This window comes from Notolepis coatsorum (assembly GCF_963971535.1).
Source record: "Notolepis coatsorum genome assembly, chromosome: 11".
NCBI lineage: Eukaryota > Metazoa > Chordata > Actinopteri > Aulopiformes > Paralepididae > Notolepis > Notolepis coatsorum.
In genome coordinates this window covers 66058453-66080952 of record NC_140175.1, presented here as the reverse complement: position 1 = coordinate 66080952, position 22500 = coordinate 66058453, and the positions used below count along the sequence as shown (strand labels likewise).

Genomic DNA, 22500 nt, shown 5'->3' with positions numbered 1-22500 from the left:
TGTGGATTATGGATTTGTACCTGAATTCACAACTCAAGCAGCAACTCCAGACAGAAGTGGAGGGTAGCGAAAACGTAAATCAACAGTCCCATTGCGACTTCTACTTGTTAACGGGCACGGAGAGGAAACATCCACCCTTCGGTGCCTCGGCGATCCACGCAGTACTTACTGCAAATCCGGAACGAAAGAAATTACCCCCGGCAGGCAAGTGTAATAAGAGATCAATGTTTTTATTATATCTGCTCATGTCGGGTGACATACATCAGAACCCTGGTCCCGTAATGACACGGAACCAGAGACTACAGCAAGAAGCGATGGAGGTTCCCATCGCGACCAACAACATCAACAACGCAACCTGTGGCTACATCTACTGCGCGGACGGCAACACTTCCCCAATGACGCCGCAGCAGACGAGCACACGTGAGGCAGTGACGAGAGGAGGTGAACCGAGGGTCGAAACCATGACGACCATCTCGACGCGGGATGTAAACATCTCGACGCCCGATAGCCGGCTAGCTAGCAGAGCTAACAACAAAAACAACCAGGAACGAGTCCTTTGTTGTCCCAGCACGGCGCGGGACCCGACACCCCCCTCCCCCCTTCTTTGTTGTTCCAACACGGCGCGGGACCCGACGCCCCCCTCCCCCCTTCCCACCCACAACAACACAGAGGAACAGATTACAAACGGACAATACTTCGAACCTGCCAACATAAATGAAATAACCAACGCCAATGGACTGAACATTTTTCACATTAACATTAACAGCTTAAAAAACAAATTGGATGAAATCAAGCAAATATTCATAAATGGTAAGGCAAACATACTGTGCTTCTCAGAAACTAAGCTCGACGATTCTGTAAAAGATCCAGAGATAGAGATTGAGAACTACTCAATAATCAGGAATGATAGGAACAAACATGGAGGTGGTGTCTGTATGTACATACACAAGGACACCAAATTCATCAACAGAAATGACCTGAATCATAAATCAATTGAAACTGTATGGGTGGAAATCCTATTCGAAAGGGCGAAATCCCTACTGGTTGGCACAGTCTACAGGCCGCCAGATCATAGTGGCTTTTATGATACAATGGATGGGTGTTTAGCTGGAGTTGAGGATGTAGACAAAATTCTTATTGGAGACTGGAACACGGATATGCAACGAAAAGATGCACCCGTCTTCAAGGCCTTCAGTAGGTTTTGTGATCTGCATGGCCTCAGCCAGCTAATCACCCAACCCACACGTGTATGTGAATCAACTCAGACTACCATTGACCTCATTCTGACCTCCGACAAGTCCAAGATCTCAAATAAAGGGGTTATAGCATGTGGGTTAAGTGATCATTATATGATATTCTGTACCCGAAAAAAACTAAAACAAAAGGCTGGCTGCCACAAAACAGTCACATCTAGAGACCTCAAAACCTACTCTAGCGAGGCCTTCAACCTTGAACTGGAGAGTCTGGACTGGTCAGATGAACTCAATGGTACACTGGTTGACGAAACATGGCTTGGTTTCAAAACCAAATTCTCAGCAATACTAAACGACATGGCCCCCCTAAGAACCACCAGGGTAAAAAATCGCGCTGAGCCGTGGATGCACTCCGAAATACTGGCCGCTATGAAAACCAGAGACAAAAAATGCTCTGAGTTTCGTAAAAGTCAGTCAAAGCTTACTAAAAGCACGAGCAGTGAACTCCAAGCCCACGTGACTGAACTCAAACTAGAAAGAAACAGACTAAGAAACGACGTAAACTCCATGATCAAAACTGCAAAAAAGAATTTCATCAATGACAAAACTGAGGAAAACAAAAACAAACCACGTGAACTTTGGAAATTACTCAATAATCAACTAGGATGCAGTAAAAAACTTAAAACCAGATTCTCAAACATAAACATAAAAACTGACAACACGCTCATCACAGACAAGCTGGATGTAGCCAATTACTTAAACATTTTCTTCACAAACATAGCCACAACACTGGTAAACAAACTACCCTCCCACTCAGGGCTTTATGGGGTAGAACACATAGTAGCTTTCTACAAAAACCTAGGGGTCCGCAAGGACGACTTCAAGCTGGAAACGGTAACAACAGATGAGGTACTCAATAAACTGAGCGCCCTCCAACCTAACAAGGCCACTGGCCATGACAACATCCCCTCCAAATTCCTCAGAGACTCAGCAGCCGCCATCACACCAATCATCACACACATAATAAACCTCTCCATAAAACAGGGACACGTCCCCAAGGACTTCAAAATTGCGAGGGTGACCCCTCTGCACAAAAAGGGCAGCAAATTAGACCCAGGCAACTACCGCCCTGTTTCTATTCTCACCTCCATCTCGAAAGTCATGGAAAAAATAGTCTACGAACAGGTCGAAAAGTACCTAGCGGAAAAAAATCTAATCTACGAATTCCAATCTGGCTTCAGAACATCCCACTCCACTGACACATGCCTTCTCTATTTGAATGACCACATCAAACAAGAGGTGGACGCAGGCAAATACTGCGGCATGGTCATGCTGGACCTACAAAAGGCCTTTGACACGGTCAATCACTCCATTCTGATTGACAAGCTAAAAGCAATTGGTTTTGATAGTCTATCAGTGAGCTGGATGCAATCCTACCTTGAGGGGAGGGAACAGATGGTGGAGGTAAACGGTACCCTATCCCCCCCCCTCACAGTGAGCTGTGGTGTTCCACAAGGAAGCATACTAGGACCGCTACTGTTCCTAATTTATGCAAATGACATGTCGTCAGCTTGTGACTGCAACTTGTTCCTGTTTGCGGACGACTCAGCCCTGCTGGTCTCTGACAAGAACAAGTTACAGGTTGAAAAAACCCTCAGCTCGGAACTAGGCAGAATCTGCATATGGCTCGCTGATAACAAACTATCATTACACATGGGCAAAACAGAGTCCATTCTCTTCGGTTCAAATAACAAACTCAGCAAGACCGACGGCTTCTCAGTTACAGTGGGTGACAATATTGTCACAAGGAAAGATGAAATTACCTACCTGGGGTCCATCCTAGAGGCTAATCTCTCCTGTGACAAAATGGCATCCAATGTAATAAAAAAAGTCAACCAACGAACTCGATTCTTGTACCGGATCTCCTCTCTGGTAAACAAGAACACCCTGAAGACTCTGGCAGGAGCACTCATTCAGGGGTACTACGACTATGCTTGCACCTCATGGTACCAAAGCACCTCAAAGGCGCTAAAAACAAAATTACAAACATCTCAAAACAAACTGGTCAGACTACTGCTTGACCTTACTCCTAGAACCCACCTCACCCCTGCCCACTTCGACAACCTAGGATGGCTTAGAGTAGACGACAGAGTACAACAACTTGCAATGGGCCTGGTCTACAAGATACACTACACGACCAAGGTACCCATGTACATGTCAAAATACTTCCCAAAGGTCAGTGAATACCACGATCACAACACCAGAGGGAGCTCCACAAATCATGTCAAACCCAGATTCGGCTCAAATAAGGGACTAAACACGTTTCGCAATTATGCCACATCAATGTGGAACGCCCTACCCAAAGCTGTAAAGGAATGTGGATCACTACCCACTTTCAAAACCTCTCTCAAGGGACACCTACGGGAGACTGCAATTCAACACTGGCCCCTGTAAATATCCTAACCCAATCATTCCAACCCCCTCCAATGTACAGTCATTTACCTAGTATGGTTTTGTCAATAGTTCAATGCACAATTGTGTTTGTTTGTACAGTGTCTCCTCCCCCCCCCCCTCAATGTACAGTGTTACTTGTTTATACAGTATGCCCCCCGCCCCCCCCCCCAACCACCTCCAATGTAAATTACCCAGTATGGTTGTCAATATCCCAATGTACCCAACCCCCCCCACCCAACCTCCAATGTACAGTTTCTACGTCAAATGTATATACTCCCTTTTCTTGACTCCTTCTGTATCACAAACAGTACTGTATTTGCAAATCTGGTATGTCATAAATGTATAGATGTAGCAGTACTGACTATCTGTATGTCATGTATGTCATATATGTCTATATGAATTGAAAATGGGGGACCCTGATGGAAACAAGACAAACGTCTTTCTCAGGTCTGCATCCCCTTAACAATTGTATGTATTGAGCCGTACTGTATTGTACCCATTCTGCAATCTGTTAAATAAAGTTTTCATTCATTCATTCATGGTTCCAGGGGCACTGTATTCTTTTCAGAAGTGTGAGGGCCAATGTGTGTGTGTGTGTGTGTGTGTGTGTGTGTGTGTGTGTGTGTGTGTGTGTGTGTGTGTGTGTGTGTGTGTGTGTGTGTGTGTGTGTGTGTGTGTGTGTGTGTGTGTGTGTGTGTGTGTGTGTGTGTGTGTGTGTGTGTGTCTGTGTTGGTCTGTGTGTGTCTGTCTGTCTGTGTGTCTGTGTGTGTATGTGTGTGTCTGTCTGTCTGTCTGTCTGTCTGCCTGCCTGCCTGCCTGCCTGCCTGTGTGTGTGTGTTTGTGTTTGTGGTTCCAATGCAATATCATGAATTAACCAATTCACATGAACATTCAAAATGTGTGCATCTATAAACATCTAAATAAGAATCAGTTAGTTGCTGCAGCCGGTCCTCTCTCATAAAGACGATGGTAAAGAAAGAAAAAAGATTCAGGTAACATATTTTTACAACTCTATAATATAGAGTTATTAGCCTATTGCATTAGTTAACAAGTGATAATGTATCAATCTATACAGCTCAATATGAGGCGTCGCTGTCCGTGGTGCTGAAAACACCAAGCTTCTGAAACTGGAGCTGGAGCAGGTGGTAAAAAAGCCCCACGGAACCCACAGACAACACAGTTGTCATCCCTTCTTATATCCTGCTCAACACACTCTTTTTTGACCAGCTGAACATTGACTGAAGTAAGCACTCTTTGTGAATGTGAGACTTGTCCTGGCTGTATAGGACGCTTGGGGCACTTTTTCCATTTCATAATAAAAACGTTACAGAGCCGTCATCTCTCCACATTTGGAGAAAATGTTTGAGAGCAGCAAATCTGCATATTTCACAGAAGGCTCACTTACGGGTTTTTGCAAAGAATTAACCACTCTCTATTGTCATATGATTCTGCTGGTCTAATTTTTGTCTATATGATTGATTGATATTTAAAATTGTTGTGTCTTACATACAGATGTATGCCCAGCCCATTTTGGGCTTACAAGACACATAAACAATGGGTCTCATTCCCGAAAATTTTTCAAAGATATATTCTGGAAGACTTATCTTGGAACCACTGAGACATAATCAATGACAAGTTCACTCTGAGTCCTGAACGTGCTGGTAATATGTCTTAAGTGGCTGAAAAGCTCGCACAAATGATATGATCTGATATCTGCTCGGAGAATGGCATTCTGTCTTAAACTCGAAAGCGCGTTCCCGTTCAGGTAATTTGCATACAAAACAACGCCTCCAGAGCTCCTTATAAGGCAACTAGTGACGCAGCTGTGTGCAAATGGAATGGCGGAAGTGCTTTGCGAGTCTTGCGAGCCGCGTGATTACGAAACCTAGCGTCAGTCAGTGCCAATCAGAGAGCGTCTCCGAGAAATGCGGCTAGGTTTCGTAATCACGCTTGTGCGCCATCAAAACTAGATTAGATTAATGTATTGGCATCATATACAGCTCGCGGTACACCTGCCGCAGCGCACGCACACACACACACGCGCGCGCGCAGTACTGTATATGAATGAATGAATGAAATATAATATATATAGCCTACGGCGGGCGTAATGAATGAAAGCATTATGGCTTATTATTCCATAATTAAGCATATAGGCTACTGTTCATTCGTAGGCACACACAAGACTTGTTATGGAATATTAATGCAGTCTATTTCCACCGATTAGCTTTAGTTCTTATTTATTTATCCACTGTCATTTCAGTGTTGGTGTATAGGCTATATAGTGTATTTCAATATAAGTTTAATTGATTAATGATATATTCGAAGGAATGCAGGTTTATAGCTATATCAACCCCCTCCAATGTACAGTAAATGACCAAGTATGGTTTTGTCAATATTCCAATGTACAGTTTTGCTTGTACAGTGTAAGTCTATCCCCCACCCACCCCAACCTCCTCCAACAGCTTCTACGTCAAATGTACTCTCTTTTCTGGACTCTTTTTGTATCACAAACAGTACTGTATTTGCAAATCTGGTATGTCATAAATGTATAGATGTAGCAGTACTGTCTATCTGTGTCGTGTGTGTCATATATGTTATGATGAATTGAAAATGGGGGACCCTGATGTAAACAAGACGAAATTCTTTCTCTGGTCTGCATCCCCTTATGTAATTGAGCTGTACTGTACTGTACCCATTCTGCAATCTGTTAATAAAGTTTTCAATCAATCAATCAATCAATCAATCAAACAAAGGTCTGTCCCATTGTATACCAATCAATGGGATACATTGCATGTTGACCTGCATTCTTTCAAATGTATATAATTAATCATTAAAACAGATGTGTAACAAATAAGAAATACAAATTCCACAGAAGGCATTCAATAATTATTATTTTCAATCATTTCACAATAATTGCATAATTGTGTTTGAATTAGTGCTGTCAGGCGATTAAAAAAATTGATCTAATTAATTACAGGATTTGTAATTAATAATTGTAATCTAATTAATCACATTTTAATCGCATAACCATTTTATGCCTGATATTCTATATTCTATAATAATATTTCAAATAGCATGTGTCCAGATGGCAGAATTCAGTACTGTATCTACAAAACATATTCCATCTATTCATTTGCTTAGATTTGTGAGGTCTGGTCAATTTGAGCATGGTGTTATTCACAGTCAAAGATAAAAAAAAAATTATTGATATTCTCATTTGGTTCATTACAATTGACTCAAAATAAGATTTTCATTCAATCAATCACCGCGCAGATTGATTGATTGACAAAACTTACCTTACCTTTTCCAGCGAACAAAAAAATTCATCTAAAGCATTAAAAGATTGGTCGAAATCAACAGGGGTAACTGATTTATGGCGTTCACTTAACCCCATGACCCGCAAGTACTCCTGTCGTTCGTCGAGACACAACACACTATCCAGAATTGATTACGTCTTTGCATCCCCGAGAATATTTGATAAATATGAAGTGGAAATGACACCCAATGCGCTATCAGATCACTGCTACTTAATCCTGAAAGCAACATTTGGTACACTATCTTCCCGGGCCCCAAGATGGCGTTTTAATTCTATGCTGCTTAACAACAATGAATTCATTACACAAATTAAAGAAGCTCTCACAATATTCCTACGGGATAATGCTAACTCGGTGCAAGATCCCAGAATATTATGGATGTCGGTAAAGACTATGATCAAGGATTTCTCGGATAGATTTTCCTCCATATTGCGCAAAAATCAAAACACAAAACTATCTGAAATGGAAACGCTTTACTCAACGCTTTTTAATTCTTTAAAATACAACAACTCTACTAGACTAGAAAACCAAGTTAACATTCTAAAGACAGAGATCAAAGCAATATACAGACAAAAATCGGAATTGCAAATACGCAGCACAAGACAACAGCAGTACTTCCAAGGCTCTAAACCTAGTCACCTATTAGCCATGCGACTAAGAATTAATGCAAAATTTGCAGATATAACTGCCATTAGGAAACAACAAGCTCTAGTAACAGAACCCAAAATAATAAACGATACATTCAAAGAATTCTACTCCGATTTATATAATTCAGAAACGACCTTTGATCAAGACAAATTAGACACATATCTTAATCAAATTACTCTCCCTAAACTTACGGAGGACGACGCTAAACAGTTAGAAGTACCGATCACATTAGAAGAACTCAAGAAGGCCATATCCGGAATGAAAAACGGCAAGGCTCCGGGAATTGACGGTATCCCATCAGAAATGTACATTTCTTGCTGGGACATATTTGGACCCGTATTACTAAATATGATCTTATACTCAGTCAAAGAGGGAAGCTTCCATAAACACCAAAATACCGCACTCATTTCAGTTCTTCACAAAAAAGACAAAGACCCCACTGAGTGCGGTAGTTACCGTCCTTTAAGCCTCCTCGGAACCGATGTCAAACTGTACTCTAAGATATTAGCCATCAGATTGCAAAAGCATATGACGTCTTTAGTTCATCCGGACCAAACAGGCTTCATAAAAGGTCGCCTGATCAATGATAACATAAGGCGAATACTGCACGTACTAGATGCAGACAAAGAGGACACCACACCTAAGGCGATACTATCCCTGGATGCTATGAAAGCATTTGACAGGTTGGAATGGTCGTTTCTATGGGCAGTATTAGAAAGGATCGGGTTAGGAAAAGGATTCATTGATATGATTAAAGTACTATACAAGGACCCATCGGCCAGGATTACAACAGGCACATTCATCTCCGATATCTTTCCGGTATCACGCTCAGCCAGACAGGGTTGCCCTCTTAGTCCCGGACTATTCGATCTATCATTAGAACCTTTAGCACAATTTATAAGACAATCCCAACACATAGAAGCAATAGTAATCAAGGGCACACATCATAAAATTAGTTTATATGCGGACGACGTAATATTGTTCATGCAAAACCCCAACAACACATTGCCGCATATACTCAAGTTGATAGAAAACTTTGGTGATTTATCGGGATTTAAAATAAATTGGCCTAAGTCGGCTTTTCTTCCTCTTAACACCAGTGCAAAAAAAGACACAACCCTCCCAGGTGCGATACCCATGGTCAAACATTTCAGATGCTTGGGTGTGGAAATATTTCCCACCATAAGACAAACGGTGAAGCACAATTACACAAAAATACAGAACAAAATCAAAGACGACCTGGACAGGTGGGCAAAACTTAAAAACTCAGTACAGGCAAGGGTATCAATAGTTAAGATGGATGTATTACCAAGAATCAATTTCTTCAGCTCAATGCTTCCGTTACCTCCTCCAGAGGGCTACTGGAAAAGATTACAAACCTCCACATACAAATTTATTTGGAATAACAAACCACCTCGCATAAAAAGATCCACCGCACAGAGAAATAAAGCAGACGGTGGCATGGCAGTCCCAGATTTTTTACAATATTTTAAGGCCTTCACATTAAGACCATTGAAGATATGGTTTGACCCCCAGGCTTTGGTATCTTGGAGAGAATTAGAAGAAAACATGGTAGCCCCACAGAGACTGAAAGACATAGCACACACTAAACTTTCAATCAAGCATTGTGAGCGAGAATTTGGCCCAATAATTACCCATGCAATCAGAACATGGCGGGAAACACAAAAGAAATATCCTAACCCTCAAGAATGGCATAATCACACTCCCATATTCAATAACAATGCACTCTTAATGGGAAAACGACCTATAAGATTCCCTATATGGGAAGAGAAAGGCATACACTCATTAGGGGATATTTTTAATAACAAGGGCCTCTGTAGTTATGTCGAAATATGCATAAAGTTTAACCTCACCGAGTCCACATGGCTTTTTTACATACAGTTACGACTTTGTATGAGATCTCACAGTGTTCCATTACTCGTACCAATTGAACACCACAGATACCACACATTTTTCTATGAAAGAGACACATTGGGAGGTTTTGTATCAAGTTTTTATTATCAATTACTAACGTCCTCGTATGAAACCCTTCAACTAGACACTGTCTGGAGGAGGGATATACCAGACCTGGAATATGACTTTGATTGGCAAGGAGCCTGGGCAAATGTCCGACTTACATCAAGGAACCCGGATCATCAACAAATCAATCTGAACTATATTCACAGGACATACTTGACTCCTATAAGGCTGTGCAAAATGGGGCTTATACAAGACTCCAAATGCTCCCAATGTACAAATGGGGACGAAGGAACATTTATGCACATGTATTGGGACTGCCCACCAGTTAAGGCATTCTGGAAAGATGTGTCCCAACAATTATCAATACTCGTATTTTGGAATATACCTGTACACCCCGCGGTATTACTATTGAATGATGTTTTTGAGTTTGCAGTGAATCCACAACTAAAAAGATTGGTTTTATCGGGTATCACAGTAGCTAAAAAACTGATCGCATCACGTTGGTTTCAACCGGAAAAAATGTGCCGAAAAGTGTGGTTTCTTACATATCTCGATGTGATATATCAAGAAATATCTACAGCAAGAATTCTGGGGCTCAATGAATCCAAAATGTCAATGTGGTTAGAAGTGGTGGAGAGAATAAAAGCTAGCTTATAATGGTAGTGTCTGGTTAGGAGTGAGGGATAATGGAGGTACCCAAGAGGGGGTCCGGGAAGGGGGGGTTTGAGCTGGAGCATATGTGTGTAGGGTTTTAGAAAATAGGTATTAGGGGTATATTATATACTAACATTTATATAATTGTAATTTCGCTGGATATACACTGTATACGGTTAAAATGTTATTATAGACTATTTTTGTTTTATCCTATTTCTGTACTTGCATATATTATAACCACCTTTACTGAAAGTTTCATTATGCATTGTGTGTTGAGTACTGACTTTTAATAATTTTTTGTTTTGCAATAATAAAAAAAATATAAAAAAAAAAAAATATTGATTGATTGAATGAAAATGTTATTAACAGATAGCAGAATGGGTATACAGTACGGCTCAATACACACAATTGTTAAGGGCATGCAGAACAGAGAAAGACTTTCGTCTTGTTTACATCAGGGTAGGGCTGGGCGATATGACGATATTATATAAATATCGGGTACAGTTCATTAACGATACACTTTTTAAACGTATCGTGGATATCGTGATGTTTTGCCCAAGAGGATTGTGTCGCGTCAATCTGGTCCACACGTTGAAACTTTTGAACAGCGCCGCCCCACACACACACTACTGCATCAAAGTTACTACTTATGATAACAAAGGCATTCGTTTTGTGGCATTAACGTTATATAGTTACACGTTCAATAACATCAGCGTATTTACATAGCAACGTCCGAGGTCGACCTATATATAGCAAGCATTAGTCGTTCATATCTCAGCCCGTGCTGACTCAGTTGTGCCCATTCTGCGGTCTGTTAATAAAGTTTTCAATCAGACAGATGTATGGAAAGGCTTTTATTATAACATCCGTTGCAGTAAAATCATTATGCCTCCAGTCGTTTAGTCATCCTGCGGAGCTAAAAGCTAAACGTCGGCCGCGGGGAGCTACCGCTACCATTGTTGTTGTCATTGAGCTCTCCAATGGCGGAAGTAAAAAATTAATATGCGCTTGCCGATTGGTGCTAAGAACAGCAGGGCGGGTGCAAGCGGTGTGACGTAATTGGCAGACTCGACTGTCAATCAAAATGATTCTGTTTGCTGTCTGAATGAATGAAAACGTTATTAACAGATTGCAGCATGGGTACAATACAGTACAGCTCAATACAACAACAGTGGACTGGAGGATGCAGACCAGAGAAAGACTTTTGTCTTGTTTACATCAGGGTCCCCCATTTTCAATTCATCATATTTCATATCTAAATCATATAATATAAATATCTCATTGCTAAATATATGCAATATATAATCTAATAATCCAATAATCTAAATCTAATATATAATATAAAAATGCTAAATGCATGGGTATTTTATTTTGTCTTTAATGTTAGCTTGCAAACTCAAATACTGTCTTGGTAAGCCTCATAATGACTTGTTTGGGGAAAAAAAGAAAAACTTCGTGATGCGTATCGTGTATCGCCGAAAGGTCAGAAAATATCGTGATATCATATTTAGGCCATATCGCCCAGCCCTACATCAGGGTCCCCCATTTTCAATTCATAATGAATCATACAAATTCCTTGGGGTACACCTGAACAATAAACTGGACTGGTCGGACAACACAGAGGCCCTCTACAGGAAGGGACAGAGCAGGCTGTTCTTCCTGAGGAGACTCAGATCCTTCAATGTGTGCAACAAACTGCTGCAGTCTTTTTACCAGTCTGTTGTGGCCAGCATCCTCTTCTATGCTGTGGCATGCTGGGGAGGCTACATCAACTCAAGGGACACCAACAAGCTCAACAAGCTGGTGAGGAAGGCTAGCTCCGTGGTGGGAGTCGAGCTACCGAGACTTGAGGTGATGGTAGAGAGGGGGATGATAAGGAAGCTGGCTGCCATCATGGAGAACCCCTACCACCCCCTCTACGACGAGCTAGTCAAGATGAGAAGCTCGTTCAGCCACAGACTCATTCCCCCCCGACACTCAACTAACCGCCTCGGACAGTCCTTCATACCAGCGGCCATCAGGCTCCACAACAGTGGGCAGCGACTAGCAGCCTCCAGGCTCCACAACAGGGGGCAGCGACAGCGACTGCTACCAGACATTGACCTGGGACTTATAGGAACCCAAGGAGGACAATTTGCTGTGTAATTAATTAATCTAATAAACACGATAAACTGATAGCCCTAGTTTGAATATCTGAGTAATTATACATTTGTCCAAAATAGCTGGTTCAGATATGGTTAAGCAGCTGCCCTGTGATCAGATGAATCCATATTATTTATTTTTCCGACATCAAATGCGTAATTTCTTATCGTACAAATATTGTCATATTTATTTTAATTATGATTAAGTAATTAATTCCAAGGAGGCCTGTAGCGTTGACGTGAAGGAATCAATATGAGAACACAGTCTGTCAAGTTATAATGAAATTTTAAATTAGTCAATCAATCATGAGATTTGATCGTGGCTGAGAGCAGATTTAAGAGTGCTCCTCAGCACTCTTAAATCTGCTCTCAGCCACGATCAAATTTGATCACAGGAGAATTTGGGGCTCCCACTCCCAGCCCTAATATGTCTTAAATGGGCCGAAATCTGGCTAAGACTAAATTTTTTGTCGTAACTTCGTTCGGGAATGAGACCCAATAAGTATATAGTATACTTAACAATAAGTATATAGTATAATTAACAATAAGTATAGAGTATACTTAACAATAAGTATATAGACCAAGATGGCCACAAAAAAAGAAAACATACTGTAAGAAGCTGTAAACAATGTACTTCAAAGAAACAAGAGGAATTCATATAAAATTATATAGGATATAATGTGTTTTGTTTCAAGTGCCATGATTTCTCCAAAGATCCTTCAGAAAATCTACTCCACAAAAAAACAACTCAAGATATAACTCTCAGACTGCCAAAACAAATCCGGATTTACAAATTGAACTTTCTCAAATAACACCCTCCTCCAGTCGATTAAACAAGGAGCAGTGAAAAACTAAATGAAATTTCATCCTCCACCACCCTCTTTATGCAATTGTCCTTTATTTGCAGATTAAACATGCAGTCTTACCTATGTTTTTATCATTTTTGTTGCCGTATTCATGTTGATTATGTGAAGAGGCTTCCGCTTTGGGAGAATGGAGTTTGTTTATAGTGGCAACATGTGGTGGTCAGAAAATCATTATTGCAGCTTTAATCACCACAATAACACATTAATATTGACAGCCCTAATAATCACAATCTATGAGTGAAGCACCTCATAGACCAGCATTCACTCGCTCACTTATTCATTCACACACTCACGGTTAGCCAGTCTTCCCCTAGTGGCGGGTCACAGGCATGACACTGATAATCTCATGCTTCGCATCCACGACATGTGTCTTTGTTTGCTTAGTATAGAAACATGTGGATACAGCTCTTTCTACATTATGTCTTATGAATAAATCCTGCTCTCTGTACTGGCATATCAAGGAGGCTTTGGCCTCAGGGACTATGAGGGAGGTGAAGTTAGCTCAGCCACTGGCCGTGGCATTAGAATAAATCAATATGTCAACAGCATTGTTTGGTTTCATTGCTATTTCCACTGGGAGAAGACGTCCATTAGTTGTTGCCCGTGTTGACACATTCTTTATTGGAATGACATGCATTAAAGGTAGACCTATTTGTGACATCACTTATGCAAGTCAGATTTCAGGGAAGCACAGAGAAGCTCTCCGTCTGGGGAATGTAAAAAGAAAAGGAACTCTGGTGACAAGTTCTGCACAAATAACAACCTGTATAGTCAAAGCTGTGCTTCCAAGAGGATTTAACCATATACAGTCAAAAGCACACGTTTTGGAGTGGAGGGGGACGTTAGTATGCTACTTAATTTGGTGCCAATTCTAGCAGGCATGTTGCCATGTACTACAAATAGACTATTGACTGCTGCTTAATGTTATTATCTGGTGAAATTATCACTCTACTTGGTGTTGTGACCAGTTGACCAAAACACAAAATTCATATGCATCTGCATGTTACAGTCTTCATCATTGCTTTGCACAGACACCGCACACACACACGCACACACACACACACACACACACACACACACACACACACACACACACACACACACACACACACACACACACACACACACACACACACACACACACACACGCACGCTGGCACACACACACACACACACGCACGCATGCACGCACGCACACACACAAACACACACACACACAAACACACATTTCTATGCAACCAACACACACACTCACTCACACACACACACACACACAAACACACACACACACACACATCTCTATGCAACCAACACACACACTCACACTACCATTCACATTCACACACGCACACACACACACACACGCACACACACACACACACACACACACACACACACACACACACACACACACACACACACACACACACACACACACACACACACACACACACACACAAATACACACACATTTCTATGCAACCAACACACACACTCACTCACACTACCATTCACACACGCACACACACACACACACGTGCACACGCGTGCACACACACACACACATGCACACACACAAACACACACACACACAAACACACATTTCTATGCAACCAACACACACACTCACTCACACACACACAAACACACACACACACACACACACACTCACACTCACACTACCATTCACATTCACACACGCACACACACATTCACAGAGACATAGTGATTGCCTGTGTGGGCATGTGATCAGCAGCTCTGGCGTAATGGTGTCTCGTTCATGGGGAGTGGACTTGACATGCATCCAGGGACTCACCTCTGTTGCTCCGCACCATGCTGCTAAAATGGTGCCACACAAAAAGACGCCGTCTGTCCCTCAACAAGGAGGTCACAGGGATGCAGAGAAAGCAGGGCAAAACTACGTCCGGGTACACCTGTGAAACGCCAGAGAACACGGTCAGCTGGTCTGCAGGGTGGTGATGGAAAACACACTGCATAGAGAGAGAGAGAGGGGGTGGTGAGGGGGGAGAGAGGTAGAGCATGAGGGGGAGAGAGAGAGAGAGAGTGAAATAGAGAGAGAGAGAAAGATGGAGAGGGAGTTGAGTGGTGATTAGAAAAATATATTGTACGCTGCACAGAGAGGGAGATAGAGGGAATCATTGGTCACTATAGAAAGAGGGGGGAAATGAAAGACAGTAAAAGAGATAGAAGGAAAGTGTGTGTGTGAGAGAGAGAGAGAGAGAGAGAGAGAGAGAGAGAGAGAGAGAGAGAGAGAGAGGTGATCAGACAAAGACTCTCAGATATATATATACTGTATATATATTAGACATGATCAGAGGAATAAAAAAGAGAGAGGTGTGGTGGAGTGATCTAACTAAGCTATGCTACTGAATTCTGCAGAGAGAAAGAGATACATTAGGCACTTGAGACAGAAAGAAAGAAAGAGAGAGAGAGAAAGAGATTGACAAAGAGAGAGGAGGGAAGGTCAGATAAATTGATCGGAAAGAGTGAGTATGCGAGAGAGAGAGAGAGAGAGAGAGAGAGAGAGAAAGAGGTGTTGGGTGGAGTGATGCGAGGTAGAGAGTGATCCGAGAAAGTGAGTGAAAATACGTTGCTAGAGAGGTCAGACTGAATTGATGAGAGAGAGATCGATGAGAGGAAAACAGGGAGAAAAAGTGAGAATGGTTGGAAGGTAAAGAGAGAGAGAGAGATAGAAGTGCGAGGTCAGGAGTGATGAGAGAGGGGTGGGGGTGAGAGAGAGAGAGAGATGTGAGATCTGGGGCGGGGTGATGAGAGAGCGAGAGAGGTGAGAGAGATTTACTGTTGATTTGCACAAGGCAAGTGAAATGTTCTTCACAACGTCATCCCTCCTCCAGTCCTCCACACTCCCCCCACATGCATTCCTTCAGAGAGCTCAGAGGTCAGGGTCTCCTGCAGTACAGCGCATCTGGAGCAGTTGTGGGGCTCAGTGCCTTGCTCAAGAACACTTTGTGAGAGATAGCGGGCTCGGAACTGGAATTACACCTCTCCTGTCAGTAGTGGGGATCAAACCTGGTTACTAGCCGGCCTCTCTGCCTCTACTGTAGGCCTTCCTGGCTACAGAGACACAGAGGAGAGTCTGAATAGTGTCACATGTTTATATAGAGGGGCAGACTACCAGGACTAGAATAGGTTGTTTCTATCAGACAGTGATGTACCTGAACGCGTTCAATGAACGGCGAACGTTCATTGAACGCGAACGTGAACTGAACGTCCTGTATTTCCGCTAGGTGAACGTAATTGAGAACGCGTTCAATCTCAGCGCTGTATAACGGCGTTCAAAAGTGCGTTCATTCTCAGCACTGTAGTATAACGGCGTTCAAAAGTGTGCCAGATTTCAGCCGAAAACCCAGTTAAAACACACCGTAAACAGGCTTCAAAATAATGCGGAAAACCACCCAATCTGGCAACCGCAAACTGCCTGTGACGCGTACGCTGCCTGTCGCACAAAAAAATACGTCATCAGACTCTACGGCGTCGGCGTATGAGCATTTAAAAGAGTTTTAGTTAAAGTCAGTAAATGTTTAGCATTTTGAATATTGAACTTTGAGGCGGCTGAGTGACGCAGTGGGCAAGGTGCTTGCCACTAAAATAAGGAGAAAAAGGGGATAAAAACCTTAGTTTCATACCTCAGCCTGGTTCCTACATCGTGTTGTGTTAGTACAGAGTTATGTCGGCACATGTTTATATGTTATATGTTTGCACAATGACTACTTTCACTTTTGGCACTTTAAGTATATTTAGATTATTATACTTAATAAAGACCATTCAAGCAGCACGTTTTTCCTCATGTTTTTGAAAATATACTGTAGAGATGAAAGCTGCAGCTGCTAATAGTGTGGACTGAATGGGCGGCAGCAAAGCGTTATGGAAATGCCAGTATTCTGATTGCTGTCTGTGGTTCTATATGGGTTGTGGCAATACATTTGACAAATAATAGCTTGCAGCAACATATTGAAAAAATAACTATAAACTATAAATTAGTTCATTTTTGAAACTATGAACTTTAGTTCAAACATTTTTATTATGAACTATGAACTGAACTAGTTCATTTTAAAATGTTTGAACTGTGAACTGAACTAGTTCATGTAGAAAGTGAACTTTCCCAACACTGCTAGCAGAGTACTTCCTCAAAAAGACAGTGGGGGGAAAACTATAGTTTATTAATGCTATAGTTGTGTAGAGAATTAAACAGATGAGAGTATTTCCCCAATATTAAAATCTGATATGTAATAAATTATCTATGTGTAATATTAGAAATAAAAAGCAAAAGTGGCTTGATTTTCTGCCTTACGATATAGAGTAGGATAATAAATCTGGAATGGAGTAACAATGGGTTATATCTCAATCACACTGACCCCAAACTGACTTGTCGTAAATAACATAAATAATAAAAGTCATAATAAAAAAGAGGCAAGATCCATCGTCGCCTCCCCGCGGTCTGAGCAGCAGGGTGGTATCAGAGAGGTGACAGAGAGACACTGATCAGCTTCATGAAGGAGAAGAGGAGCAGTGGGATAATATGTCTCATGGGAGGAAGGTGACATGACTCCTCTGTGTGTGTGTGTGTGTGTGTGTGTGTGTGTGTGTGTGTGTGTGTGTGTGTGTGTGTGTGTGTGTGTGTGTGTGTGTGTGTGTGTGTGTGTGTGTGTGTGTGTGTGTGTGTGTGTGTGTGTGTGTGTGTGTGTGTGTGTGTGTGTGTGTGTGTGTGTGTGTGTGTGTGTGTGTGTGTGTGTGTGTGTGTGTGTGTGTGTGTGTGTGTGTGTACCAGCATGCTTCTTTAAACAGCACTCTGTTTCAGCCCGATCTCTTAAAATATGTAAATATAGTACTAATCAACCACAGGAAAAAAGTTACATGACGGCAGAAACCACCTCAGCCAACCCCTCGTAGTATTTGCACATTTTGTTTGGCATCATATTACATTTTGGGCATAATGATTTATAATGTACAGACAAGTGTGTATGATGCTCAACAACTTATGTGCAACACTTAAAATGTTACCAACGTTTATATGAGATCTCATTTAAAGGTATGCACTGTACTGTACTGTAATGTCTGGCCAGCACACATGGTTCAGCTTATCAATACCTCATTAACGGGGCACCAAAAAAACTGATTTATTTTTCACATAATCTCACACACATCTCAACAAATCTAAAACAGTTTTGCACAGATTTGTTTAGTTTGACAGTGTGTTTTTGGATGTGTGTGCGATTATGTGCAAAATATTTATTTCAAATAGTTTTGCCCCTTTAAGTTGACCAAAAACACATGGAACGACTACAATGATAATTGTACACGGAATGACTGGAGTACCTCACGGAGACATTTGGGAACCAAATGTTTTTTGTGTTTTTCTAGTGTCCTCACAAGATAATAGATAACTTGGTTTATAAAACAGAAGAATAGTTTATATGTATTGGAGTAATGTTGCTAATTCTTCTCAAGAGTCAGACGATACAGTAGATACCAATTTCCTCTCTGTGCGTTCAGTAGAAAGCTACCAATAGCCTACCTCTCCCGGAGTTTTAAGGGTGGCTATAGTGGTCCGTATCCGCTTCCATTAATTTGTGCTAAGCTAGGCTAGCTTGCAGCCGGATATCTTTCTACTGAATGCACAGAGAGGAAATTGGTATCTATCTTTTTGTCTGACTCTGGAAAAACGCATTTCCCATCATATTGGCGCATTCCTTTAAACGCACCCTATTGAACTATCAAACCCCTATGTGGTCAAATCTTAATTTCTAATCAGGTGTCGGACAGATCGTTTCTTTTTTTATTTATGCTTTGATCTACCGTACTTCTAGATTAGATGTGACCTTTGCAGACACCCAACGATTCTACCTCACTGCGGATGATTCAGAGTGGGAACAAACCCATCACCTCTGCCAGAGCAGCACACCGAGTTGCACCGAGCGAGCGTATCCGTCACAGTAATTAACGAGCGGCTTGCCACGCGTGGCTGAGGAATAGTTTTGTTAGATCCCGCGAGGCCGAGTCCAGAGGAAGCACGGCTCACCTCAAGGCCACTGATTTATGAGGAAATGAAAGGCGGAATGCTGGCGTCAGCAGCTCTCCCCTTCTCATCAAGGCCTCGTGGAAATGGGGGCTGATTAATTTCACTCGCAGACTGTGAACTTCCGCTCAACCCCGCAGACCCAAAACTCCCACCGATTTGTGAAGTTACATAACGAGGAACCAGAGCGAGGAGAGTTAATGTTGTATTCATGGTTCTACGCCGGGCATGGAGAGAGATAAATGGGCAGGAAGTGGAAATACCCTGTGAGGGGGGGGGGGGGGGGGGGGCTGGTGCTCATTCCGTCTTTTGCATTTCTCTCTCAGCGCCCGTCTGTCTCTCTTTCCATCTCCAGTCCTTTCATCTCAAACTTGCTGAGCATCCTTTTTCTGTCCCTCAGTTCAGCTCTCTCTCTCCCTTCTTTCTCTCTCTTACTCCCTCCATCCCTCACTCTATCTCTCTACTCCTCCCTCTTTTTCTCTCTTACTCCCTCCATCTCTCACTTGATTTCTCTTTCCCTCTCCTTCCATCCCTGCCTCTGCCTGTCGCTTACATCTCAAACATGCTGATCATCCTCTCTTTCCCTCCCTCCCTCACCCATCCTTCATGTCATCCCTCCATTCCTTCTAGAATTCAAACTCTGTTTTGTTCTCCTCTCACTGACTTTCTCCATCTATCTTTCCTCGCCTTCACCCTTTCTCCCATCCTCACTCCTTCCTTCTCCCTTCCAGCCTCACGCTATACCTCCCTCCTTCCGCATCAAACTCTCTGAAGAAATCCATGATTTGTAGCAGGATGTATGTACAGTATGTGTATCCAGGGCCGACTGGGAGAAATGCGAGGCCCTGTGCAAGATTTAATAGGCTGGGCATGATACAGTCAACATATAGCAAGAGAGAGCAAGAGAGAGCTCCCGTTCTACAGTCAATATACAGTGTTATCGCTGCACAGACCCGGCAATGCCCCTGACCCTCCACCAGAGCAAGGCCAGAGAGAGAGAGAGAGAGAGAGAGAGAGAGAGAGAGAGAGAGAGAGAGAGAGAGAGAGAGAGAGAGAGAGAGAGAGAGAGAGAGAAAGAGACACACACACATTGGAGAGAAACAACCCAAACCAGAGAAAATTGAAATGATATTTGGCCCTAAACAGAGAGTACACAGTGGCAGAATACCTGAGCACTGTGACTGACCCAATACTAAGAAGATCCTTGACTAGGTACAGACTCAGCGAGCACAGCCTAGCCATCGAGAAAGGCCGCCATAGGCAGACCTGGCTCCCAAGCGAAGACAGACCCACTGCACACAAGATGAGGTGGAAACCGAGCTCCACTTCTTAACAACCTGCCCACTATACCAAGACATATACTTCCCACAAATTGCAAACACCCAAAGAGACTTTGAAAACATGGACAATAACTCAAAACTCCCATACGTACTGGGAGAAATACAATGTGAAATAAAGCCAATTTGAATTGAAGAGAGAGAGATAGATAGAGCATGTCTGTGTGTGTTAGAAAGAGAGAGAGAGAGAGAGAGCATGTCTGTTTGTGTGTGTGTGTTAGAGAGAGAGCATGTATATGTGTGTTAGAAAGAGAGAAAAATATATAGAGAGAGAGCATGTCATTTTGTGTGTTAGAGAGCGATATAGAGCATGTCTGTGTGTTAGAAAGAGAGAGAGAGAGAGAGAGCATGTGTGTTTGTGTGTTAGAGAGAGAGAGCATGTCTGTGTGTGTGTGTGTGTGTGTGTGTTAGAGAGAGAGCATGTATGAGAGAGATAAGCAAGACAGCTAAGATGAGCCCCTAAAGGATATTCAACTTTTAATGGAAGAACAAAACAGAAGGAAAAGATAACTTCACAAAGGCAACATGAATATACATAGATCCAAAAGGACAAAGATCAACACTTAAATCCAAAGAGAAGAGGGTCTATACCAGAGAAAACAAAGTAGCAAGGAGCCAACGGCCGACATCAGCTAAATAGGCTAACTGCAAATAGAGTAGCCAGGTACTGACACCAGGTACACACCGTTAGCTACAACAGCTAGCCGGCCCGTTTGGTTCAATATAACATTAGCTACGTTAGCTAGCCGGCCCGCTTTGGCTCAATATAACATTAGCTATAACAGCTAGCCGGCCCGTTAGGCTCAATATAACGTTAGCTACGTTAGCTAGCCGGCCCGCTTGGCTCAATATAACATTAGCTACAACAGCTAGCCGGCCCGTTTGGCTCAATATAACGTTAGCTACGTTAGCTAGCCGGCCCGCTTGGCTCAATATAACATTAGCTACAACAGCTAGCCGGCCCGTTTGGCTCAATATAACGTTAGCTACGTTAGCTAGCCAGCCCGCTTTGGCTCAATATAACATTAGCTACAACAGCTAGCCGGCCCGTTTGGCTCAATATAACGTTAGCTACGTTAGCTAGCCGGCCCGCTTGGCTCAACATAACGTTAGCCAACATAATGTTAGCCTTAGCCACGATAGCTAGCCGGCCCGAGAGAGAGAGAGAGAGAGATATATCCACGGCGGGAATAGAATAGAGTGCATTAAAAACTCACCAAACGTCCAAGAGGATGGAGACAACCGCGTGGAGTTGACGAAGTTCATCTGCCGAACGACCGTCCTCTTCATCTTGGCATAACAATGCTGCACGCGGTCTCTCTAGGTTAGCTAACGCTAGTTAGCCTTTAGCTAAGCTACTAGCCGACATGGCTATCCCGACTGAACCACACGTTAGCACTCGATATTATAACGTAGCTAAAGCTAACTAGCTGTCCCTGCCTTTAGCTAAGCCGACATGGCTAGCCTGACTGAACTGTCTAGCATGCAACAACTTTTATCTTCAGTCCATCTGCCAAATGACCGTCCTCTTTGTCTTGGCTGGCATAAGCATAACCTCCCATGCTGCACGCGCAAAATAGTCAAACGCAATTGACGCACACCGGCCGACTGTACACATGTAACCCCTCCCTTCGTTGAAACCAATAGTATGTCTGCTGCAGAGCCCCAGAGCTCCAATAGTGAGTATGTCTGCTGCAGAGCCGCAGAGCCAGGAACAAGTCAGACACATTCTACAAATGTGTCTAATGTGAAATATATAAGCATATAAGCAAAACTAGATTTTAGGTCTGTGATGAAAAAGGGCCTCGCGGGAAGGGGGGCCTCACAAAAAAATACAAAAAATAAAAAAAAATAA

At 42.5% G+C, this 22500-nt stretch overlaps 1 protein-coding gene across 1 annotated transcript in view; it reads left to right on the top strand.

Moving 5' to 3' along the window:
- rimbp2a (RIMS binding protein 2a) overlaps positions 1–22500 on the top strand; it is a gene marked incomplete at both ends in the record, with an annotated part of 184490 nt that overhangs the window by 18536 nt on the left and 143454 nt on the right. The window lies entirely within an intron of this gene.